Source organism: Protopterus annectens, chromosome 15.part0 (assembly GCF_019279795.1).
Source record: "Protopterus annectens isolate FY-2018-M chromosome 15.part0, PAN1.0, whole genome shotgun sequence".
Classification (NCBI taxonomy): Eukaryota; Metazoa; Chordata; order Ceratodontiformes; family Protopteridae; genus Protopterus; species Protopterus annectens.
The window spans coordinates 277,827,333-277,855,053 of NC_056749.1; positions in this window are offsets into that span (position 1 = coordinate 277,827,333).

Sequence of the window (27,721 nt, forward strand, 5' to 3'; positions counted from 1 at the left end):
GCTTTAAATAGATTTTAAATATATAGATATACATATATATTTATCTTATAATTTTAAATACCTTGTATTGTACTGAGGAGCTGTGCGTCGCTGATAACTTCAATTAATGATTTGTTATGAGAAAAGATCATAAACTCAGTTTTATTTAAGGAGGCTGTTTTCTTAGGGGGTGAAAAGTATGATTTTGGTTTTATTTGGGTTCAGGGCTAAGTGGTTGTTGTACATCCTGGATTTAGTGGAGGAGAAGGCATTAGGGCATTTTTGAGTTAGAAGTAAGTCAGAGATAGAGTTGGCAGAGCAGACAATAGTAGAGTCATCTGCATGCTGAATGGCAGATCCTTGAGATAGTGATGAGTGGAAATGGTTTATGAATATGCTAAATAGGATTGGCCCAAGTATGGATCCTACAGGAATGCCAGTGGCAGTGCTGAGGAAAGGAGAGATGGAGTTTTGCCATCTAACAGGCTGTTGTCAGTTATTTAAATAACCACAGATCCAGTTTTGAGTGGGGGAAGACCGATCTTAGAGAGTTGAGCGATGAATAAATGGTGAGAAACAGTGTTGAAGGTTTTGGATAGGTCAAGGAAGAGGGTGGAGACAATTCTGCCATTATCATAGGCTCTGCTTCATGAATCCAAAAAGGAAAGAAGAGCAGTTGTAGTACTATGGCTAGGTCTGAAGCCATGCTGTGAGGATGAAAGTTTTTGGTTGTCTAGAAGATAGTGGAAACATTGAATACTGATGCATTTTTCTAAGATTTTGGAGACGGGAGATAGAATTGCAATAGGTCAGAACTTAGTGATGTCAGTATTGTTGCCACCTTTATGGAGAGGGAGAATGAAGGCCTTATTTCTAGATTTTGGGAACATAGGACTCAAGGATGGATCTATTTATAAGTATGCTTATGGGGCAAGAGACTCTGTCAGCAGCAATTTTTAGGTATTCTGAGGGTAGATTATCAGGGGCACTGGATCAAGGTTTTAGCATTAGTGTAATTTTTCATAGCTGAGGTTGGGGTGGGTTTTACGGTAAAGGTAGAAGAGGGGTGGGTATTGGATTTCTGAGACAGTTGGCTGTGAGTAGGGAGGAGGAGTGAGAGAGGGATGTGTGGCAACTGAAGAAATTTGTCTAAGAAAATTTTGCTTTGATGTTGGCTATGGAGTTGATAAAGAAGGCATTAAAAGGGAGGCTATTTCTTCAGGTCATTTGTCAGTGTGAGGGCAGGGTTGAATTTTTTTGCCTGCATTAATTAGTGAGGTAATGGAACTGCAGGATTTCATTGGTTTCTGCTGGTGGTTAGACTGGAGTTTTAGGTAATGTTATTTTTTATCTCTGTTTACTAGTTTTTATTTAACCTGGTTGTGAAGTGTCTGGGGTGTTTCTGTATGCCTGCCATTAATTCCCATATTTTGCCTCTGGCATGCATAAGTCAAGTGGGTTTGGATAGCCAAGAGGCATGGTTATTTTTTATCCTCAGTGCAAGTAGAGGTGTGAGGCTATTTAGAGTATTCATGAAGGTGGTGTTGAAGTAAACAACAGCTTTGACTAGAGAGAATGGTTTTGGTAAATCCCAATCTGTTTTTAGAATATTATTGAAGATTATAGGGTTGAATGAGGTCAAATTCCTTGCTTGTTTGTATTGATTCTGACTTTGACTGGAGAGGTTAATAAAGACAGGGAAATGATCGCTGATGGTATTTGGGGGTGTTCCAGCTGAGAATATCTTGTTGTGGTTTGTGACCAGAACCCAGTCTAAAATGGATTCTTTATCAGTCCCTTTGTTAGGTCTACTAAGGGAATCAATGAGCTGGGTGAAGCTGAAAAGATTAATATTTGAAGATGCGTGGTTGGAGTTCTAGCCAGGTGATATTTACATCACCAAGTACGATAGTCTCATTTTTAATTTTGGTGGAAACTCAGGCTAGGATATCTTCTAATATGAGAATGCCGTTTCCAGGGGGTATGAAGAGGGCCACTATACAACATTATTTGCTGCTGTTCATATTTAAGAGACGAAAATTTCTGTTAGAGAACTGTGGTATAGGGTTGGTAAATGGAATTAGATTCTGGTAGTTGAAAAAGAGAAGGGCAACAACTTATCCTTTCTTGTGGGTCCTGTCTAACCATTTTGTTTGAATGCCTGGAGGGAGAACTTCAGTGTCTTTAATATGGGGCTTTAGCCATGTCTCGGTGGTGGCAATAATGTCTGGTCACTGGTGAGTGATCAATGCATGAAAGTCTGAGATTTTATTACAAATGCTTCAGAGATTTAGGTTTACTATATATAATGATTTGTGGTAGTATCTGTTTATGGGTGTAGTGGTAAGGTTGAGCATATTGGGTCCAGAATTGGCTTGTATGTCAACACATAAAGCTATGATGGCGGCCTTAGAAAGGGGACTTTATTGTTTTAGGTTAGGGGCAGGTTTGGAGAGACTTGTGTGACAATTTACAGTGGGTAAAATTAGTTGATTCAGCTGTTTTTTTAAATGTTGAGGTGATAGGATTTAGTTGATATAGGCTCGGGGAGATGTCTGTATAGCAGCTGGGTGAATAGGTAAGGAGGTAGCGGTATAAGAGGTAGCAGAGAAGTTAGGAAAGAAGGAGATGTTTTTTAAATAGAGAAGTAATATGGATATAAGGAGTGTAGAAAGGAGTAGGATAGGGAGTGAGTGTGGTGGAAGAGGGCATGTTATTTGGCTTTGCAGACCTGTAGTATAAACAGTACTAGGATTGAAAAGAGAAGTGTGGTTGGGTATTGAGAGAGTATAATGCATTGTGGTAGATCTGAGGTGCTGAGGGAGATGTTTAAGCTGAGTAGAGGGAGTATATGTTGAGTGAGAAGAGGAAAGGATGTAATCAGGATTGGTAACTGGAAAAGAGGAGTTTAATGTAGTAATGTGGCGGGGTTAGGTAAGGGAGAGTGTAGTACTGGGAGGAGTGTATTTAGATATAGTAGTTGATTGTATTCTGACTAGGGGTGGTGTAAAAAAAATAGGCAGGCATGGTATATAGAGGAAGTATATGGGGGAGTGGGAAGGAGTGGCATGAGTGATAGGAGGAATTACAGATGATAATTGGATGGGGTTTATGAGGAGTTTGGCAAGTATATGTTTAAGGAAAGTGGGGGTAGCTGGGAATGGGAACAGGGTAGGGAAGTGGTGTGAGCCTGAGTATCGAGATGAACCCAGCGAGATTGGCCAAGCAGTCAAAAAGCTATCTGTAAGGGATGTTCCTCGACACAGATCAGTGCCAGAAATTATTGCTTTAAATTAAAATAATGAGGAGTCACAGGCCAGATCAAGTGGCAAGGTGTCTGTGCTTCAGTTTGCAAAGCATATATATCTAGTTTATTATTACTTAAAAACATTAATTTCTAAGAAAAAAAAAAACTGCTTAAAATGAAGTAGTTTACCAGCTTAGAAAGTAGAGTAAGAAGAACAGGCTATCTAGTAATTGAAGATGGGGGGGGGTTACAACCAGCAGCTACCAACTCAAGCAAATGGGACCTTGATTTAACATCTCATCTGAAGGATAGGAAATGAAACAGAAGAACAAACAGAGGCATGGGAATGGCTTACGATGATGCAATTGGAGCATTGGGAAAATAATGAATACAGAGAAAATTGAGCAGGAGGAGATCCTACACGCATGTGAAAATATTGAAAGGGAAGTCAACAGGTAGTGATGTCCTCCCAACTGAGTCTGAGGATTTCAGAAGGTGCAGATCATTAAGGCTTGGTTAGAGCTGTTCAATGATATAATGGAAAGAAGGCAGATATGGAAATCTTGGAAAATGGTTGTAATTTCAGTAATTCCTAAAAAAGGCAAAGATGCCAGAATTCATCTTCATTTAGTCCAGTTTCAATACTAAACTATGATTATAGATGCTTTATGATAATATAATCAGTAAGAATGGGGAATATATTACCAAGACCGATGCATAGAGATCAGACAGGGTTTGTAGGGGTAGAAGCATGACTGATAACTTGAGTAGTAGAACATTATTACTTTTGAAAGATGTACAGGTATAAGAGAAGGAATTAGCCTCAATACCCCTGGACACTGAGAAAGCATTTGACACAGTAGGTTGGAATTACTTATCTGAGATCATAAGGAAGAATGATTTTCCAGATGAATGGGTAAAGATGATAGAAAGAATAAATGAGGGAGTTCAGGAGAAAGTGAAATTAAGAGCAAGAATGAGAAAGGCATAGGGAAGAGACAGGGTTGTCCATTCCCCATTATTATTTGCATTATATATTGAGCTATTGGCACAAACAATAAGAGAAAGTTGAATTAGAGGGCATAGATGGAAAAATAAAGAAGTTATCATTGTGCATATGGATGATGTGTTACTAACATTTTCATACTACAAGTCAGATGTGAATAAGTTATAGTAGATATTGAAGGCATTTTTCAAGCATGCTGGATATAGGGTAAATATGGATTAAACCAAGATGCTGATGCTGAAGGGAGAGAGAGGGAGGCAGGAAAAGAAATGAGGAGGAAGACAGAATGGTGGTAAGAAAGAAAAAGATTTTGGAATAAGGCTAAAGAGTTGGTGTGGGGGAAACTGAGATGGAATTATGAAGGGATATAAGGAAAAGTGAAGGAGCAAATTTCAAAATGGAAAGTACTGAATCTGGAGGAAGATTAGAGTTTTCGTCTTGCAGACTAGTAAAATACCTCAGTTCATATTCCTAGGGCATGCTTTCTGGGAGATGTCCAATACTACTTTCTTAACAAAAGTGAAATAAGCAAGTAGGGCTCCATTTGGAAAGGTCAGATGTTAAGTGAAATGTGGGATAGAATAATTGAGATATTAGGAGAAGGAAGAACTCAGGGTTCCAGACTTGAAAGAATGTTTGTAGGCATGCTTATATTGAGTTAATTAGATATATAATATGTGGCAGAATGGAAAAGGTTGATACAAGGTGAAAAGAACACAAGAGATTTGAAGGATATAACAGAGATAGGATATGATGCAGGAAAGTACTGGCAGCAGTGCTGAATTAGCCTTGGACATTACAAATTCAGAAAGAGTTTAGGAAAGAATGGCAATATGGATGCAGAGCCAAGTTACGAAAGTGATTAGTACCTATTTGGAGATTAAAGGAAGATGTGGAAAATAAAGCAATAATATACAGGTGGAGCAGGAAATAGAAGCAGGTGAGGTATTGGTCTCAAGCTCAGATGGGGTGACAGAATCTTGAAAGGAACTGAAAGCAGAGATTCAGTTGGAGAGTTCTTTGGAATGGGAATACTTGGGATTGCAAAATAGCTGGCAAGAAAAATGGGATAACACAAGGATAGCTTTCACACAAAGACATGAAATTGAGAACATAAGACTGGGGAGTAGAGAAATTAAATAAGTGAAAACAGGGAAAGGTCGGATAAGAATAAAATAGGTACACAATAGTGTCACAATGAAGGAATGCTGGGAAAACAATTAGGGTAAACTAACAGATGAGGAGTGGGAAGAAATGATTAAATTGCTGTGGTATGTAACAAAAGAAAATAAGTTACAAATGTTCATACTGGAAGTGCATAAGCATTTTTATAATCTGTCAAGATTGGCCAAAATATTCCCTAGAGTAACTGAGGTATGCTGAAGATGTAGAACGGAAGGGGGGAGATAGGGTCACGTGTGTTTTTTGATCGAGAATGGTTAAGGGAATTCCAAGCAGAATTAGAAGGTCTACTGAAGAAATGACGATATACAGATGTGCTCTTAAACTTAAAAAAAATCTGTTCCTTTTGGGATATGGGAGTAATATGTTGACTATACATAAGGAAAAATAAGGCATATTATGACCACTGGTAAGAAAGTAATAACGAGACATTGGAAGAAGCAAACAATCAAAAGGAGGAAAGGAAATAGAAATGTGTATAATAAGTTTAAGACAGGATAAATTGAGAGAAATATAAAAGACAGGGTAGGCAAACTTTGAAGAAAATGGAAGCGTTATTTAGAAGAGAAAGAACATTAGAAAGAAAGAAGGAATGAACTGCAGTGGCATCAAAAATGTTGTAGGGGTTTACAATCACTTTTGTGAACTGCAGTCTATCAAGAGTCACAATGCCGAACTACAGTTTTCCAATGGGCGGTTTTGCAAACCTAAATACATTGACTACACCCCACTGAATGGGTAATGTAGTCTGAGTATTTGAGTTCAGAATTTTGAGTGGAGCTCGCAATTCAGTGAGGAACAGGGGAATTAACCCATTTCCTCACTGTAATGCGATCTCAGAGTTGGTATATATAATTTGCAGGGGGTGTGGGGGGTGCAGGGGGCTTGTCCCCCTACAAAATAGTAAAACTGATGTGCCATTGACTCCAGAGTGTCACGGTACATGATGGTGTATAGCTTGGGTGACTGACATCACCTACTGGTATGTTGAATACATCAGACTACGGAAGTCAATGTATTCAATTTCCAGTTTGCTGCTTGTTCGCTGTTGTGGTTTTCCAGATTTTGGTTTAATGTAAAGGCCAGTCGATGAATGCAGTTTCAAGGTTTCAATAGTAAAGTAGAAGGGGAGGGGCAAGTGAATGTAAATAGCTGATGATCTGATCGAAGAGACAGATATTTGTACAGGAATATTAAGGGAAATAATGGTAAGGCTATGGTTGTGAAATGAAAATGGACAGAAAGAACAGATATTGAAGAAAACAGAAGTAAATGGAAATGTGGACTATATAGTGGGGAAAAGTGTATTAAAGTATTGTAATAGTGGAGTTTGTGTGAGCAGTGTTGTATTTAAAGAGAGCATTGACAAGCAGAGTATGAGAGTTGCCAGCCACCAGCAGACAAAGAAATGCATGCATAATGATTGCATAAGGATTGCATTAGTATGTTGTTTAAAGCTGAAGTAAACAAGTATGTTTCTTATTAAAAAAAAAAGTATACAAGCAGAGGAAGGAGGCACCACCATGCTAACAGTATTTCTGGAGAACAAAGAAATATATAAACTGATGCTAAATTGAGATCAAGAAAATGCACCAACAACTAAATGCTTTATTACCTAAAATCTTAAAATACTAGTTTGTCCAGGAGGAACTTTATTCACATTTCATGTGCAACATCTTTGTATTCCTGTAATATCTGATTTACAGAAAATGGTGACCACTGATATCAAGAGCATTAAGTGTTGGTGGATACAGCATATAATTTGTGTTAAATATCAATTAACACAATTTTACTCTTCTTTCATATATTAAAGATAAGATTTCTTTAAAACAATAAAACAATTATATGTGGTTAATATGAACAACCATGAGGGTTGTAGGCATACAGCAACAGACTCTCAATCTTTATAAAAGGGTATGAAACTTTAACAGAGTAAGAACACATTACTTTGGATGCTTTTACTACTAATATGAATATCATAATACATGTTGAAAATAATCCTTCAGGCAGAACTCTGGGATAGAAGGACCCCCAGGAAATTCCAACAGTTATTTGAGGCAATGAGAATGCCTGAATGTGATGTAATATATGAATCTGAATTCTCAACTGAAGTTTTTGTCTGGATTTTTTTATGATATATGACAAAAACTTGTTGCAGTTTATAGAACAGATGATACTTCTCACATACATGCGCGCACACAGAAATATCATCAAGATGCATTTACATGGCTTGTATTTAAAAGTTACTAAACTTAATGTTATTAACATTTTAGTTTGCTCAAGCCTGAAGATCGACTTAAAACCATCAGACATTACAAAAAAAAAAAAAAAACGCTTGTAGTCACAAAAAGATATGTGGCAGTATGATATACTTGCAACTTAGTTAAAGACATGAAAGAACAAGTGGACAAATTAAATCTTCATATGTTCCTTATGCATTTTAATTAAATAACCTTTAGGCAAGTTATCCATCCTCTAGTATTCAGTCAGACTTTTTCAAGAGCTATGTATGCTATAAAATATAAAGATAGCTATTAAAGAATTGTTAAACTTAGTGGGTGACATACTTAGTTTTAGCTTAAATAATGCAGCCATGATAAAGTTATTTTCTTTTTTGCATTAGAAGGTACTTGACAGAAAAGGGAGCAATAAAAATAACTTTCTTAGGTTTATAGGTAGGTAACTAGGCTATCTGCCCGAGGGCATTTATAAGCCTAGCCAGTGTGTGTTGGCTTTCGCCGCCCCATTGATTAATTAGATGATCCTCTGTCAAGCAGAGCCAATGAAGTGATCCCAGGGGTGTATTTTCTGTTACCCATCCACTCATCAAGGTTTCTCTTGAAGAGTGTTAGTGAGGGGCTCTGCATGATGTAATTTGGAATTTTGTTCCAAAGCATGGGGAGTCTCTGTGACAGGAATCTATCCTTCTAGCATGTTCTATTTAATGTTGTGGCGAGGTTTAGCTCACTAGAGCGCGTGGCTTGCAGTGACTTGGATTTCTTTAGGTGGAGCATGTCCATCAATTCTGAGATGGACCTCTGAGTAAGCGATATGCCACTGAGTACAGAGTTTTTTCAGTCGGGCTGCATAGGACATATGTTTGAGACCAGTAATCCTCTTGGTGAGGTACTTTTGTGGTCTTTCCAGCTGTTGGAAGTGTCTTGCGAGGTACATCCCAAATGGGGCATTGTACTCTATGATGGGTCTAATGAGTGACGAGTGGAGAGGCACTATAGCTTCATTATTTCTAGATGCGAACCCTTTAGTAAATTAGATGGGCCACAGAGAAGGATTTTTTTAACTACTTTGGCAATATGATTGTCAAAGGAGAGATTACTAACTACCTGGGTCCTCAGATCTCTTATTACCTCTTCTGTAGTAAGGGGGCTGCCACCTATGTGGTAATTCGTGGGTGTTTTGTTTTTCCCAAACGGGATGACTATGCATTTTTTGGCATTTAGATTGAGGCCATGACTTTGACGCCAGGTGTCTGTCTCGGTAAGGCTCTTTTGGAGGATGTCCGTGTCAGCCGGAGAGTCAATTATGGTTCCCAGTTTGCAGTCATCGGCGAACTTGGTTAGCCATAGTCCTCCTGTGTTTGCCTGTACTTCTGAGAAGTATATGCCGAACAGTAGGGGTCCCAGGACCGAGCCTTGCAGGACACCACTTGTCTCTGGTTTAGAGTTGGACCTGGAGCCCACTATTCTTACCGTGTGAGTTCTGTCTGTAAGCCAGTTGGCATTCTTAACATAGCTAAAGAAGGCTTTGTGGTTATCTTTTGAATCTTTGGCTATTTTTCTTTTGAAGTTAGCCTTGGATGATTTCATGAGGGACCTCAGTTTCTTACTGATACTGATCAGGGATGTCTTTCCTTCTTGGAATTTGCTTTTTTCCTCCTCCTATTGTATAGCCTGTTGATTGCAGGGGTCCACCAAACTGGTTTCCTTCTCTTAGAGGACCGAGTCTTGGTTTTGCTAGGGATGGCACGATCCATGCATCCTTGTAGGTGCTCATAGAGTGCATTTGTAAAGGTTTCTGCATCTTGGGCAGCGGTATCCTTTAGCGTGGGGTCCGTGAAACTTATCACCTCTGTCATAAGTAAGGTGAAGTTTGCTTTGGAAAAGTTTTTTTTTACTGTGGTTTCCTTAGTTGGGGGTGGTGAAGGGGTGTGGACATCCTGAGTGATTAGATTATGGTCTGATCTAACCAGTGACAGGTTGACCTCCGGTGTGGAACACTTGTCACCCATGTTGGTGATGACCAGGTCCAATATGTTTTCACCTCTGGTAGGGGAGTTTACCAGCTGATCCAGGGCGTTTGAGTTGATGAATTCCAAGAAGTGCTGTGCCTGGGAATTTGTACTCGAATAGTTTTCGCAGTGAATGGTAGGGTAATTGAAATCGCCCAATATCAGGGTGTTTTGTAGGATCTTCATGTTTTCCAGTGTCTCCAGAAAGGTGTAGTAGTGGTCCTGGGTCTAGGAGGGTGAGCTGTAGCAGGACACAATTTGCATTGCAGATTTGCCTGATGTTAGTTATACATGGATGACCTCAGAGATATCATGCTGTGCCACTAACCTGGAGGTGTAGGTATCCTTGATGAATATGGATACACCCCCACCTTTACTGTTTTGGTCCGTGTTCTGTAGCCGAAACGTGTGGTATGAGTTGTAGCACAGTAGTGCTGGGGTGCTCTCTGGAGCCTTGAACCAGGTTTCAGTTACTGCACAGATGTAGACGTTCTCCATACTGAGGAGTGCTTCAAGCGCATGCATTTTGAGCTTTAAACTCCTGACATTGAGTAGCATAACCCTCAGTTTTTTTGTTAATTGTGCTGTTTACAGAGGTGGGTTTGACTTTTGAGCCTTGAATAAAAAATTCATTATGGGGGCAGCAAGAACCTTGACCAGTATTCAAAAGCCTAGGGGTGACAGGTGCAAGCAGTCTTTTGTGAAGCAACGCGGCTTGTCGAGCATGTCGTCCCAGGCTGACAAACACTGGATCCCCTTCAAATGACACCAGAAGCTTAGCCAATTGTTGAACTTGATCATTTTTTTCTTTATACTGAGATATCATTCTTGGTAAGGGCAGAATGCTACTCAGGGTCAGGGTCCTACCAGCCTGGGCTACATGATCAGAGAGCTCTTCCATGTCTCTTTTCATGTAGTCCAGGGAGGTACATCTCAGGTCATTCACACCAACATGAACAATGACAGTCATATTTGTACTTGTTCTGGAGTGACCTGAGTGCTTGTGTTATGTGGCGGATTCTGGCTCCCGACAGGCAGCTAACAATAACCTTCTGCTTGTCCAGCTTAGTGAGTGGGACGTCAGTGTGCCTGACTATAGAGTCACCTATTACTAGTGTGTTAGGTATGTTATTTCGCCTTAAGGGCTGTGATTGTGCGGCACACTGATTTTGTCTTTTATTTGTTGTCTGGTTTGTAACGGGAAGTGCAGGTTGTTTGGGTGTCTGGTTTGGAGGTCTCTGATGCTTTTGCAGGTTTTTATTTAGAGATTTTTTCAAGGAATATTCAGTTTCTGCTTGTAATGAGTATGTGTTCCCACCTGTTCTGTAATAAAGAAGGATAAATCCCAGAGTGTATCCCAGATAACATAAGAATGAGCAGTGGTTTGGACACTGCAAAGTTCTTGCAAGGGAGAAGGAATAGATTTTGTCCATTTTCATCATCTTAATATTAGGACAATAGTCTCAGTCTGTAAAGCAGAATTACATTTCTGGGAATGACTCACTAGTTTGAGCAGGCAGTGTGTGAGTATCACCTTATCCATGCATGCGAAGGACAGATGGGCTCAGCTAGTCCCTGCAGTGACGTAGATATGCAGATCAGCACTAAGGAAGGATTTAGGGCTTACAAAACTTGCATGTTCTTTTGGTCAGGATGCCAGTGAGAGAATAAAATGATAACCATGGCTGCTTGGATGATGGTCTTGTCTAGAGATATACATAATCCCACATTGCTGATATACGGCACAAGGTGAACAAATGGGTCTGTGGTCACAGGTACATTTATTTATTTATTATTTATTGCAGTTGGTTTACCAGGATAGTCCATTGGGCCACAAGGAACCCATTTTCAATGGAGTCCTGGGGAGAAAAGCTCCAAAAATACATTTTACATACTTACAAACATATATTCACACATACATTCAAAGTTTAACAATAAGGTAAAAAAGCAAAAAATGTACAGCTAAATACAATGTGCAGAAAAATGTAATAATATTAATTTGTACAGAAATATCCATTTATACAGAGTAGTTAGGAAAACTTAGTCACTAGAATGTTAGTCAAACATACAAAAGGTTACACAAGAAGTTAGAAAACAATCAAAATATATATAAAATACATACTAAGCTAAAGACCACTGGGGTCTTTATAAGCTTAGCCATGAATCCCAAATATATACAATTCATTTTGTGAGCTTTAGATGTGATTTTAAGGAGTATATGTAAGCTATGATATGAATTACAGACTGCCTCTGTCCATTAGAGACCTAGATGGAAGACCTGGGGTGAATTTCTGATTTCCCATCCAGTGGGGTCCAGTTTACACTTGAATAAACATAAACCACGGAGGCACAGTTGAGTCAGTCCAAAAATGTATTTATTTATTTCACTTTTGTTTACCGGGATAGTTTGACTGGATACATGTCCATTTTCAGTGGAGCCACGAGGAGAAAAGCTCCACATAGTCAAACATACAAAAGGTTACACAAGAAGTTAGAAAACAATCAAAATATATATATAAAAAAGTGGTAATATATCCTATGTACATTGGTTTAGAAGTGTTCCCTAGTAGGGACTCTCAGTTCACATGGACAGACACAATTACAAGTAAGATTGTAACTCACAGTTAGTCCCTAGTACGGACTCTCAGTTCTCATGGACAGATGCAATTACAAGCAAGATTGGATACATAGCATGGTGATGTAGTTAGATGTTATGATAATTACTAATTATGCTATGATAATTATTGATTATGCTATTGTTTTATAACTTAATCCAGTTTGGTACATGGGTATAGCCAGTTCAATTTGAGATACTGTTTGAGATTTTTTTTTTTCAAAAGACTTTTGGAGGATTGTAGGGTAATATAGTTTGGCAAGGCATTCCATGTTTTGCCAACAAAGTTGCTGAACAGGGATTCACCAGCTGAGTTATTAGCTTTGTGGGTTTGGACTAGTAATTTGTCGGCTGACAGTAGGGATCTCAGGTTGCTACATGGCTTAACAATATTTATAAGAGAGGGGGTATCTTTAGGGTGGTACAGAATTTTGTGCACTATTAAGAGTTGATTGAATTGAATTAAGCTGGGCAGTTCTAGCCATTCTAGTTGTTTCAGGTTCTGGCAGTGATGGGTTCTATAGGTGGAGCCAGTGGCGAATCTGGCAATATGGTCGTAGCTATGGGACAGCTTACTTATTTCGGTTTTATTGAGGTTTGAGAGTACAGGTGAGGCATATAAAAGAGTACAGAGTAGGTGTGATTGGGCTATTTCAGTCCTAGCCAGTGGGGTTAAGAGGGTCTTGTTTCTATACAGTGATCCAAGCTTCTTATTGATGGTCTGTACAGTTTTGTAGAACTGTAGGTCAAATCTGAGATTGTCTATTGTAACCCCTAGAAGTTTAGTTTGCTGATCTGGGGAGGTAGTAGTGCCATTGTTACATGTGACAGAGAATAAAAGTGTGGCTGATCTACTAGTGGGGGTGAAGAGTAGAAGTTTAGTTTTATTGGGGTTCAGTAGTAGGCATTGGTTGGCGAGCCAGTTCTCAACAGTGTTAAATGTATTTTGGGTTAAGATTTGTAGTTCGGATGGGGAGGTGGCTGAACAGATGAGAGTGGAATCATCTGCATATTGAATACAAGTAGCTTTAGGGATAGCAGTGTGAATATTACTGATAAAAATAGAGAAGAGTAGTGGGCCTAGTATGGAGCCTTGAGGGACACCAAGTGAGAGAGGTAGCTGACTGGAGAGTATGCCCTGCCATAGTACCGCCTGTTGTCTACCAGATAGGTAGGACTGGAACCACTGGAGAGTGTGCGTGTTGAGGGAAATGGATTTTAGAGAAAGAATGAAAAGTTCATGGTTGACCATGTCAAAGGCTTTTGATAGGTCAAGGAAGAGGGCAGAGGTTAGCCTATTATCATTTCTGTTATTGTTTATAGCATTAGTAAAGGAAAGGGAGGGCTGAGGTGGTGCTGTGGTATGGCCTGAAGCCTTGCTAGGAGTTGGATAGTAAGTTATTCTATGTAAGGTATTGCATAAGTTGCTTGTGTACACATTTCTCTATTATTTTGGCTAGTGGGGAAAGAATGGCAATGGGTCTATAGTTGTACATGTCTATTGAGCTACCACCTTTATGGAGTGGGAAGACCTGGGATATTTTTCAGAGGGAGGGGATAGCATTTTCAGTTAAGGTTCTGTTGATAAGGATAGATATGGTATATGCAATGGCATCTATTTGTAGGTACTCTGCAGGGAGGAGGTCAGCAACGATGGTGGTAGGTTTTAGTTTTTTTAGGAGAATTTTGATAACACTAGTGGATATTGGTTGGAGCCTAAATTTAGGGTGATTTGTGGATAAATTAGGTGTGTGGTTTAAGGTTGTGGAGGTTAGGTGATTTGCTAGGGATTGTTTTGGTGAAAAAGTTATTATAAGCGCTAGCTATGGTCTCTGGGGAACTATGGGTATGGTTAGCAGGGGTTGGGGTGGTAGAATGTCCTGGATGAAGTAGTTGATTTAAGTCTGCCCAGAACTTTTGGGGGTTGTTTTGGTGTTTTTGTAGGGGATTATGGTAGAAGCTTTTTTTATCCAGTAAAATAGATTTTTTTTGTGTCATTTCTGAGTTGACGATATTTTAGATGGTCAAGTGGGGCTTTGGTTATTCTCCAGCTGGCCCAGGCTCTGTTTTGAGCTTTGATTTTAGATTTGGTCTTTTTTGTGAGCCATGGTGCTGTGTTTGATCTAGATTTTACTGTACGTGCTGGAGCATGGGAATCAATGATATTTAGGAATTTAGTGCTAAAGTGAGCTACAGCCTCTTCCAATGGTAGAATTTTTAGTTTTGACCAGTCAACTGTTTGTAGCTTGTTTAGGAATATTGCAGTGTCAAGGTTTTTTTCCATTTCTCACCATTTTATATTTGGTCTAGTGAGGGTTTCCTACCTTATGTTTTATACTATAGGTTAGAAAATGGTCACTAAGGTTGTCAGGGAGAGTGCCAGCAGTATACAGTTGGGATTGGTTGTTAACTAGGATCCAGTCCAGGATACTTTCCCTGTTGGTCGGTTTGTTTATCCTAGTGGGAGAAGTTATAGGTTCATAGGTAGGTACTAGGCTATTAGCCCTAGGGCCTATATAAGCCTAGCCAAAAAGGTACCCTGGCTTTCTCCAACCAAGAAAATGATTTTCCTTTGCCCCTGTCGAGCAGAGCCACAGACGTGATCCCTGGGGTGAATTTCCTATTTTCCATCCAATCAAGATTTTTCTTGAAGAGTGCTAATGAGGAACTCTGTTTGACATAGATAGGTAATCTGTTCCAGAGTATGGGAAGTTTCTGGGACAGGAATCTATCCCTCCAGCATGTTCCATTTATTGGGGTGACTAGGTTTAGGTCCCTAGAGCGTGTAGCTCGGAGGGATTGGGATTATAGAGGTTATTATTATACTATATTATGGTCTGTTTAAACCCAGATAAGTTTATAGGAGTGAGGGGCATTCAGAGGAGCAGGGGTGCCAGTCAGTGTTAAAGCCACCAAGAACTTTGGTTTCTTAGGGATAAGTAGTTGATAACCAGTACAGGATATCCTCTAGGGTATTAAAGTTGTTGCCTGGCAGAATGTATCCACAGACTATGTTTAAACATTTGTACTGGTTAATCTGTAATTTGGTTATGAGGAGTTCAGCACTGTTAAAATGGGGTGGTTGAATGGTGTCTCTATTAACAGTGTTTTTGTAAAGGACTGCTATCCCACCTCCTTCCCTAGAAGCACTGTCTAACCGGTGTATATTATATCCTGGCGGTAGTATCTTATTGTTGGCAATACTAGGTTTTAGCCCTGTTTCCGTAAGACACAACGTCTGGGGAGTGGGTTGCTAGGAGGGGTGTAGGTTGGGAATCTTATTGTTAATACTTCTAATATTTAGGTGAAATGCTAGGAGAGAACTAGTGTGAGTAAAAAGGGGTAGCTTGATGTGGGGGCTGTGGTAGGGAGTGGAGGTTATTGGGTGTGGGTGGGCCAGAGTTGGGATGAATATTGCCATGTGTTATAAGGTTATAGTGACAGGATATTCTAAGCTTTAGGAGTTTATTGTTTTATATAATCTTTGTCTTTAGGATTGTGTTTTGTGGTTTTACAGGGGCGATATATTATTCAGGGTTGTATATTCTGTTTGCTGGGGATGGCACAGTGTTTGGTGTTGTGTGTGTAGTAGGGGGTGTCTGTTTGACCTTGTGGGTAGTGAATACCATGGTTAAGTATTTGTTAGTAGGCAGTAAGATGGCAAAATAGAAATAGTATAGGCATTAGGGTAATTAATATTTTTTTACTTGTTTGCATTTTGTTAGGGGGGTGGGCCACGTTTGATGGTTGATTGTGCTAACACCCTGTTAGCACATTTGATGGTTGATTGTGCTAACAGGATGTGGAAGAATGGAAGAGAAGAAACAATCAATGCATTGTTTCTCTGAAGAAGTTCTTTACACCAAATAAAGGATGAAAGTGCTAAGGTAACTGCTTTGCCTGTGAGTTTATTTGCATACTCTCCTAGTTTAGTTTTGAAGTTTTTTAGTTTTTATATATATATATATATATATATATATATATATATTGTGTGTGTGTGTGTGTGTGTATATATATATATATATATATATATATATATATATATATATATATATATATATATATATATATATCTATAAACACGTGCCACATTTTACAGATGTACCAGAAAAACTAAATCAATCACTCACAATTGTACAACTGGAAAGTTGTCAGTACAAGCAATTCAGGTATAGCTAGCACAAGTTATTCAGGTCATAAAAACACTTATTCAATGCGTGGGAGCAATTTAAACATTAAAAACATACGCAGCAAGTAGTAGCTCTGATTATACCTTTCTCTAGGTACAGGTTCAGTTTAAACACACATATTACCACATAAATTCACTAAAGTCACTAGCAACTTAGAGAGCTTCTGCAACAAAAATAGAGCAGTCTGTGCCGAATCCGAATTTAGCATCAGGTCATGCATTACACACAAAAAAACAGCAGAAAATCCATACAATGAAGATACTTGCACTGTGAGTCACATCAGGTCAGCCAAGGGGGGGGGGGGGGGGGGGATCCTAAGCACCTAGATTTGAAAATGATGCCTATACTAACTTGTAGCAGTTTAAGCTGTTTGCAGAAAAATGGGGGTGGGGGAGAGAGAAGGCAGTAGGAGTGGTTAGAGGGGGAAAAATAAAGTAACTGTGCAAATTCAGGTATGGATTTTATTTTTGGACAGACTCAAGTGTGGTTCTGGGGGTGCACGTTTGTTTTTGAAGTTTTCATCCTGTTGAACACAGTTTTGTGTTTGCATGGTTGTACACTTGCTTGTGTAGATGCTTTGTAAGGATGGGAGGTCTGTTTCAAAGGAGGGCAATTCTCTGAGATATATATCTGTCCCTCCAACATGTCCTAATTATGTAGCAAGCAAGGTTTAAGTCCTTAGATAGAGTAGTTGTGATGCTATTGGTTTTGCATGTGTGCAAAAGGTCCAGAGTTTGGTTCAAGACTGCCTTGTGTGCCACCTCTGTGGATGTTCCAAGTTGCTGCATTTACCTAGTCAGGTGCATACCAAAGGGGGCATTGTACTCAATGAAGGGTCTGATTTCAGCTGAACACAGTGGACTGATGACTGCCTTGGCCCAGATCTGTCATCTAGCCTCCTCCATTTTCCTTTACTCACTCAACCTGATGGAATTCTCTCTTTCCCATCTAATTTCACCTCCTGCACTCTGTTTGCACTGTCTATTCCTTTGTGCCTCATCCTTCTTTCTTTACATCTCTACTATATCCTACTCTAAGTCTCTCTTACTTATCCAGTCCTATCTTTATCTACTTCCCTCCTTCCTTCTCATGTATAGTCAACTGTTCTGTCTATTCTTGAATATCTGTATTTATCCCTTGCTATTCTTCTAAGTTCCACTACTGCATGAGCTTTTGCATTGTATAATTTATTTGTGTTTATCTTTTTTCTGTTTGGGACTTTTCCCCAGGCATCCAGGCCTCTGCTGAAAAAATGCCTGTGCCCAGCCGGACTTTCCCAGTCAACAAACATTAAATAAATAGATTCTATACCCTTGCTTGTAAGCTGAGTAACAAAGAATGATTTCCTTGCTACTTTACCTAAATTTGGTCGAAAGCTAGGTTACAATCCACATATGTTTCCAAATCCCTGAATTCTGGGTCCACTGTCAGAGGTCTGTTATCAAGGAAATAGTTTCTTATGGTGGCTAACTTCCCAAAGGATACTATTATGTACTTCTTGGCATTTACTTTTAAGCTATACCTTCCAGACCAATCATTTGTCTGTTAGTCCTTCCTGTAGGATGTTCATAGGATCATAGAACATTACTAGGCTAATGGCCCTAGAGCCTTTTTAAGCCTAGGCATGCATACCCCCAATTTTCAAATTTATCAGTGCCCATGGACTAGAATAGCTTTGTTATATGCCTGGTGTAAATTTGTGATTTCCCATCCATTGGTCCAAACTGCATTTGATCAGGCTTAGGCAAGAGTTCTGCTTTACATGACTGGAGAGTCTGTTCCAGAGAAGGGGTAATCCCTGCAACATGTTTTGTTTATTTAACAGTCAAGGTTTAGATCCTTAGATCAGGTAATTATAGTGCTGTTTTCTGAATGTGTAACAGATCCATCGAAGCTGGATGGCAGAATGCCTTGAAGGTTAGGCATAGATTACCCCTGACTAATCTGTAGGAGACAGAGTTTAGGGGACAGGTCTTTGAGGCAGTTTGTATAGGACATGTAATTTCTACATGTTGCAAATACCCGGTCAGGTACATGCTGAAGGGTGAAATGTACTCAATTATAGATATAAGGGCTGAATATAGTGGGATTATGATCTCATAATATCTGTATCCCATACCCTTCCTTATAAGTTGTGCCACACAGAAGGATTTTCTCACCACCATGGACACAATGATCAAAGTTCAGGTTACTGTCAACGTGATTTCTTAAGTTCCTTACTACTGGGTCATCTCTTAGGGATGTCTCGTCAATGTAATTTGTATGGGTGTTCATCTTCCCAATGGGTATAATTAAGTATTTTTTGAAGTGGACTTTATCTTGGCTCTAACACCTATTTATTCATGACAGAGCCACCAAAAGGATATGCACATTATTTCAGGATTCAATGATTGTACACACAGGCTGCAGTCATCAGCAAATTTGGTTAGCCAAAGGTCTTTTATATTTGCCTTGATGTCAGAGAAGTATTTTCCAAAGAGGAGAGGGCCCTGTACTGAGCCATGTGGGACATCACTAGTAACATCCTCTCTGTCGAGTTAGATTTACCGATCATAAATTCATGTGTCCTATCCATGAGCCATTTGGCTATCCATCAGACAACATAGGGATCCATGCCTTAATTTTATATCAGAGCGAGGTATTGTGTAAACTGTCTTTGCCAAGTTAAAGAAGGCAGTATGCACCTTTTTGCCCTCACCCATGCCTCTAGAAACCTTCTCAAAGTCGTCCAACAGGTTTAGTAGGCATGACTTACCCTTGACAAAACCAAACTAGGATGGGCCCAATGTCTTAAGATTTCCTGTGTGTGTTGTGTATGAAGAACAGAATAAATACTTTCATGGCCTGGCATATAAGGCCTGTTAAACTTATGGGTCTGTAGTTCCCAGAGTCCCTTGATGGTCCCCCCTTTGTGTAGTGGGATGACTGCTGTCCTCCATTAGCTAGGGACAAAGCCTGTCTGGAGTCTGTGGTTGAAAAGAGGTTCCAGTGTACTTAACAGGTCATGTTTTAGCATTTTGGAATATGTTAGGACCCATTAATGTAGTATTTCTAACTTTGGAGAGTGCAGTGACAACCTGTTCTTTAGTAATATTTGAGGAAAATGCGTGTGTGTGTGTGTATGTATATGCATATATATATATATATATATATATATATATATATATATATACATACATATATACATATATATATATATATATATATATATATATATATATACATATATATGAAAACATATTTCCTTGGGTGGTAACTGGGATTTGGGGGTTGAAATTGGAGCTAAACTTATTGGCCAGCAAATTTGCTATATGATGCAGGTTGGTATAGAGAGTTTCATTTATTATTAGTTCAGCGGTCTGTTGGATGTTCTCCTTAAGGTTGTGTGTGCAGACCAAAAATGCATTTTGCTATCCTTAGCCTGGGAGACTTTCATCAAGGTTGGCTTTGGTATACTTGATTAGTCCCCTGAGTTGCTTGTTGAGATGGATGAGGGAGTTTTTAGTCTGCTTGTACTTGCATTATTTTTGGACTAGTTTTCTTTTTCTTTTTTTGTTCTTTTTGTTGTACAACCTATTTACATTGGGTGTCTACCAGTCGTTTTTCCTAAATTTATTTTGGTTTGGCACTGTTTTTTCAATGAGATTATTTACATGCTTGTACAGGGTTTCTGTAAGCACTTCTGCATAGATCACAGTGTTCTCTGAGTTTGTTGGGGGGGGGGGGGTTAACTATGCCATTGCTTAATAGGCAGTACTTAGCTTTGGAAAAGTTTTTAAAAGTTCTGGTGTAGCAGGGAGTATGGGCTTTATTTTAAGTATGCCCAATTTGTTATCTGATAAGATCAATGAGGACAGTACACTTGGTGGGTATGCAACAGTCCTTCATATTTGTGAGTACAAGATTCAGGATGTTTGCACCCCTTATAAGTGTACAGATTTCAATTTCAGGGTGTTTTCACTGGCATAATCAAGGAGCGTCTAAGACCATATGTTAGTAGTTGTGTATGTATCCCAGTTTATGGTGGTACAACTGAAATTACCCATGAATATGGTGTTAGGCTGTATGGTGAGTGACTCCAGTACATTCAAGTACATGGTATGGTTAATCCTGTGTTACAGCTGGGGACTTATAGCTAGCGAAGATATAGTATGGGACTTTACCTAAGAGTAGCTGGACATGAAGTAGCTCAATCAGGTTATACTGCTTGACCATTCTTGAGGTGTGCTTGCTTTTTATGCATACTGATACACCTCCACCTCTTGTCCCTTTATGGGCAGTAGCTGGTCTAAATGTGTGGCAGAGACAGTAGACTTAGACTGTCAATGTACGTTTTATAGCTTTAAACGGTACTTTTACGTTAAAGCCCTACCACTTTGTGCTGCTGTGAAGTGAAGCCGTACCACCTCGCGCTGTTCTTCTGGCATTTGGGTTCGGTATTGAGCTCAGACTGAGGTGATGGAATTACTGGGGAGTCTTTGATTATAACTTGTCTCTGGGACTGAAAGTATACAGCTTACTTGGGAATAAAGTCATACTGCTCATGACCAAAGTCAGTCTGCATATTTGCTGCAAGCGGTTAAGCCTACTCTCCATTTGTATATATATTTGGGTGGTACCGCTGTGGAGTTGGGCTCCATAATGCCAGGTATCCAATTCACATTCATCTGCAGGGTGTGGAAATGTAATTAAAGAAACTTACTGCCACTACTGATATAGATAATGTTTTTTATGTCCACAGTCATAACATATGACATCGCTTTCCTGGTATAAAACAGCAGTTCTGTTTTGTATATGAAACAAAACATGTTAAAAGTAAAGAGGTTTTTCGTTTGACAAAGACTGTCACTGTTGCCTTACTTATCTAATGAAGGGTATTCTGACAGCAGTGGTGTGACTGTCACTAGCCAGTCTTTTGAAGAAAGACAGTATGTGGCCATGAGCTGTCAAAGTAATGTCATGCTGACTGTCCCGTTCAAATACTGATCAGTATTTGACGTTCTACTATCACATTAGCAGTCTGACTGGTAAGCACACCATGAATACAGATAAGGTATACTGTGTGCTTGTGTAAGACAAATACTTCAATCTAATTTACAGTTGGTAGTAGAAGGCACTGAACAGTGGAAATTGGTGACAACACATCAGCAAAACACAGCAGCGCCAAGTGGTGGTAGTTTAACAGAAGAAACCTAGTGGGTAGTCATCTGTAAATTTGGTTATCCAGAGGCCACTGACATTAGCTTGGACTTCTGACAAGTAAATAACAAAAAGAAAGGGGTCCATGTCCCATGAAATAAAGGACTTGATGGTAAGCTAGCACATGGACAGAAAGGACGGAAGAAGAGAAAATAAATATTTCACATGTTAAGAATTTCTTTTAAATCTCATCATTGTTGTGAATGCAATTCAAAAATATCAGTATATGTAGTAACCAACAATGTTCCATAGGTAAAACTATTACATCATTGCATGATAGGATGTGTGAACATCAGTATTCAATTTATGCAAATAATGTCATTGACTTGTACAGACACAGTTTTGTAATACTTATAAAAGCTTAAGTTTTTATGTTTAGATGTTATTTTATCTTCTTGGAAAGGTGGCTATTATAATTATCAATTCTAACTAACAAGGTGCAGTTGTGTAATATCTTACCATAACAGTAGAATTCCTTTTCACTGTTGTAGTTTTCATCACCCCTGGGATCTCCTTCCAAGGTTAGCCCAACATCTGGTCAGTATGCAAAAGCCTTTATTACCTGGAACATTGAATGTCAGATGTATGCTCCCTGCACAAGTATAAGGTATAAAGGTGATGTATGAATACTCCCAACTCAGAACTGAAGTACCCCAGGAGAACTAGGATCCCCGGTGGAAAGGAGAACCTGCAAATCCAGAAAAAGGAATGGAAGGAAGGAAGAGAGGGGGAAGAACCTATCAGCCAGAAATTACAAAGCACTCATGGAAAATGAGCTGAACAGGGAGTAGGAGGGACTGCAAAAGTGAAAAGGATGACATACTGTCATGTTAAGACTTTACACAGCTGTACTATGTCCTTCCATATCAGTGTTGTAGTCATCACCTCTGGGAGAGTACTAAAGCTACTGAGAAGGCAAACAGGAGTGTTCCACAAACCCATGAAGGATAGCCTGCCATAGCTGGTTCTTAAGATAAATTGAAAAGGAAGAAAGACAACTACGTAAAGTCTTAACTACAAAGCCTAACAGATGGACACTAATTGTGGTCATGAGCTGCACTTAAGAAAAACAGAATAAAAAGAAAAGGGAACGCAAATGGGGCACTAATCTTGAAGAAATAACTCACTACACCAGCAAAGTGAAAAGTGTTCAGACCGATGCACGATAATGACATTCAGAGTAGAAGCAATGAAGTTCTGATTTGGGACCATTCACAAATTACCTTTATGACCTCGGCTTGTGCAGGGAATATATGTCTGATATGAAACACTCCTAGGTAATAAATGCTTTGGCATACTGGCTGTACAATTGGCTATCATTGGCAGGAGAACCCAGAGGTGATGAATACTGCAACACTGATATGGAAGGACATAATTTGCAGACCAGATTTTCATGCGACAGTGTACCATGACCAAAATGGACTGCTGTTTTATAGGCTTTGTTAACAGCAAACCATTTAAGCTTCAATTCATTGACTGGTATTCACTTAATTGGTTTTATAGATTTGTTTGTGTCTTTCGGCTTTTCCCGGTTAGGGGTCGCCACAGCGGAACTCCGGTCTGCTAATGATTGGTAGTTGATTTTTACATGCCAAGTTACCAGCCCTGATGCACAACCTTCAATGAAGGTACGCCCATTCACGCATGTCTCCACGCAGAAGACGCTCTAGCTGAGAATCGAACCAGACAGCGTCTTACTGTGAGGCGACATAAGGTGTTTTATTTTATAACATAGTGTTGCAGAAGGTAATATGTAAACACTAGCTAACTGTTTTGAAAAATCAAGTATTTTAACTTTTTTTACTTGGATCTTTTATGTATGTATTCATTGTGATTATGTCACATTATCCTGTTATTTGGACTTGATGTGTGCAAATTAATCATTGTATTTTATGATCTTAGAACTCGCGCATTCAGAACCGTGATGTAGCTGCACTAAATCCATTATCAGGACTGGAAGATTCTTCTCATGTCAGCCCCCAGAAAGAATGAAAAAAACACATCTAAAAGGCAGCAGAAGTGATATCGGAGTATCATGGTAGATAAGCACGCAAAAACTCTGCAGCGATGATTATTATAACATAAAATTCATAAAAAGAAATAAGACAATTTAATACAAGTTCCCCAAATATTACTTAGCCTGGAAACCAGCAGGTATTTAAAGATGGAGAATATCTGAATGAGTTTTATCATTCATGGCTGCACTGTATCATCCAGATGTGCTATAATTCATGTTCCCTTAATACTCATTTACCTAGTAATACAGGTAAATCTAAGATATTAACTAAAACGGCACACAGATATACATTGCATCAAACATGTAATCAGTCTATGTAACACATTTGGTACTGGAAAGGCCAAAGAATTAAAATAAAATGCACATCTCTTTCTTCCTATTGTTAAATCTTCAAAAACTAAGTAAACTGGAAGCAGTATATTAATTTGGTATCTATTTCTTTTGAGTCCATATTACCAGTAGCATGTGCCCCATATACAATTTCTCTTTCAGATATATAGCATATCAGTTCTGTAACTCAAGTCTATAGGTTGCATTTGTAGCTGCATTGCTACATCAAATGGGTTAAGTGCTGCAAGGAATTTCTAACCTTTTCCTTCTTCAATTATTTGGGCCATTCTTCAAGGAAAAGCATTACAAGCTATTTAATGATCCACTGACCATATAAATTAATATATCATTCAGTGACATTACTGAAGGGCTACAATGAATTATGTCCATATACTTTAAAGGGCATATCTCTGCACGCACAGTGATGCATTCATTAATGTTTACAGAAACATTTCAAACTTCCCCTATGCTGATATAACCAAGGCTAGAGTTTACAATTTATCCTCAGTGACAAACTTGTAGATTTAGCAGTGTTTTCAACATTTTTTCCTCCACAATCTGCAGTCACAAATCTCTGCAAATGGAGAAAAAAAATACAGTTTGACATTTTCTGTACCATATACCATGAATGAAAGGCAAGAAAAATAATATGACGTGCACTTTAACTATCCTCTTTTTCTACATCGTATTACATACCTCGTCTTAGCTCAAACCTACTTTATGGTGCCATCAAAGCTTTGCATCAACTTTTAACTAAATACTGCTGTATTTATTTAGTAATACAAGTCTGAAAGCTAACAGTGAAAAAAAATTGAAAAGTATCACTTCATATCCAATATGCTGATGAAATGACACAGATGTCTCAGCATGTGTCATAACTAATAATTATGACTGATGCCCACTGCCCCCCAGCAGTCAACTGAAATGCAATCAGATCTTTTTGATTTTTGTTGATGAGATATTATCTCTAGATTATGTCCCAAACACAGTATTTCCTTGTGTGACCTCCAGCTGAGCAAACACAATAGCAAAGCATGTTCAAAATCAAGTTGTCCTGTTACCAGCAAGAAAAACACTGTGCTGTTTACAGAACTTGCCCTTCATCTCACATTTCATATATTTATTTTGTATTCATCAGAGTTGAGAAAAAAGCTTCAAATGCCCAGATTATTTTCTTCATTACGAAGGAAATGCAACTGCAATCAAAGCCAAGAGCTATTCCTTCACTTGTTTATAGACTAGAAGGAACTGTAGTGAGTACTTGTGAAGTGTATGCAATGAGATCGTCACATTCAATTTACTTTACAACCATTACTTTACCAGTGTTTACAGCTGTATTGCATAAACAGATAGTTCTTGTATTGTTTTCAGTGCTATTTTAATGGCCTTAATGTATGCTCTTCTTTTTCTTGACATCGTAAAACTCAAAATGCATAAATGTTTATGTACAAGACATAAAACCAGATATGGTGCTGCTTTGATCATCTAAGGCACATTCAAATTATATCTGAAATCACATTTTTGACTTGAGATTTTCAGAATATTTCTGAACACCTGCATTGTCATTTTAATGTTTACACTTACAAACTCTGCCAAGAGAATAAAACTAAAAAAATTCCACAACACCCTGAAACCAATGACATACCCCCTAGCAAAAACTGTTATGAAAATGACAATGATAACTAATTGAATATTATGAGCTAGTGTTAATAGGCATCAATATGAGTTTAACTGTTGTGAGAGTGTATCCTGATTTGGCCAAAGCCTGTTGCCTTATGGAATAAAACTGTAAATTGCTGCATTGTACAGTGAATTAATAATTGGCTATTAAAAAGACGCAAGCAAATAGCTGTCCATGGAGAGCATTCCAAAAATAAATATGTTTGTGCTAGAATACCTCAGGATTCTATTCTGGGCTTGGAACTGGTATAAATTAGTTTTTTTTTGTATTGCATCCATAGCACAGTACAGTGGATTAACATGTATGCAGACGGTTATGAAACAGACACTATACAAAGCTCAGATGCAGATTTAATCACATTGATTAATTATCTGTTGGATTCTACTTCTTGGGCCACTTCATAGGAATGAATTTCAGTGCAGGAATATGCAAACTTCTGCTTTTTTGGGAAAGTTATTTTCAAGGCAGTTTACCCTGGATAACATTCTCAGACAAACCAAAACAATAAAAAGATCTAGGAATTACACTCATTTCAATGTTTTCATTTAATGATCATATAGTAGATTTTAATGAGGCATGTATCATTGTCATTTAAAGGAATTGCTTTACTTAATCTTGGTATCTTGTCAGAATTATGAGACAGTCTTATTATACTAATTCTGAAGTAGAATTCCAGCTTCTGTGTGAGTTCTCTAGCTCTGATTACAAACTTGGAGTTAGTTCATTGCAACTTTACTAAGCTTATTCCAGACATCACATATCTGAAATGCCATCACAGATGAGAAAAGCTCCTATTTACTACTGAATACAGATACATTCAAGCCAAGTTTATATTAGCATACAAGATTTATAATGATGAAACTCTGAGGACTGGTTCAGATCTTCAAATACATTGTAATTCTAAGACACAAAGATATAGGAACATCACTTACTAATGCACATGAATAAGACACAGCGATGATCACTATATTACTCAAGTTGTTCTACTTCTTTGGAACAAACCATCTTATTCTGGAAGGACATCTGAAACATAACTCAGTACAAAAATCAATTAGAAAAATGGGTTAAGCAAGTTTATGGGATTACTTTGAGAGAAGTAGTGCTCTTCAATGGTGAACTGGTCTGAACACTGGATCACTAATCTTTGTAACTGTCAAATATCAGAGTGGTATTTAGTATATTCTGCCTGTTCATTAATTGTAATATCCATAACAGAGAGAAACAGTATGAGTGACAGTATGACGTCACACAGAACTGTGCAGAAGAGTAGCTGTTTGCTTAATGCTCCCAACATCTGAGCATTTTGACAGATGCTGATGCTGTGCTTGATGTTTGTATTTTCATCATTTTTACACAGCATTCTAGCAACAAACGCTTATGGAACCAATAGTAAGGAACACTTGTTTTCAGGCCTATGGGCTCTAGACATGCCATCTGGTCTGTTTGCCATGGATTTAAAAGGCTTAAATCAAAGTGACCATTTACATAGTTTGACATCCCATTCAGCAGTTTGTGGTGTGATACCACTATAAATTCTTGGCCAAAGTACTGATGCTGTTCATTTGTCAAGCTTTCCTTTTTAGTAGCTCAATACCTGCTTTCTGCTAAATTTCAGTTTAAGTCAAAAAATCATATTGGAATCCAAACAGATACAAGAACTATTTGAGTGTTGAACATGATATGACATTAATTAAAATGTCTTTTGAAAATGTGTAGAGTAATTTTATGCAAAATGTTCATGACATGCTTAATAAAGACTTGAAGTTAATTTTAACAGATCTTTATAATGTAAGACATGCTCATAGAAATTTAGCTTATTGTCAATGGTACTAGACAGACATTTGTATTGATCATCTGCATAAATGGAATAATTTCCGAATATTGAGTAGTTTTGTATTTTGGGATAAAGATCATAAATATATTTTTCTTTTCATTTACTATACAAGTTTACATACCTGGATCTATGACATCAGGGCTTTATTTGATTGTTGCTTATGAGCAGCAACTGTGTTAAGGTTTGGATCACT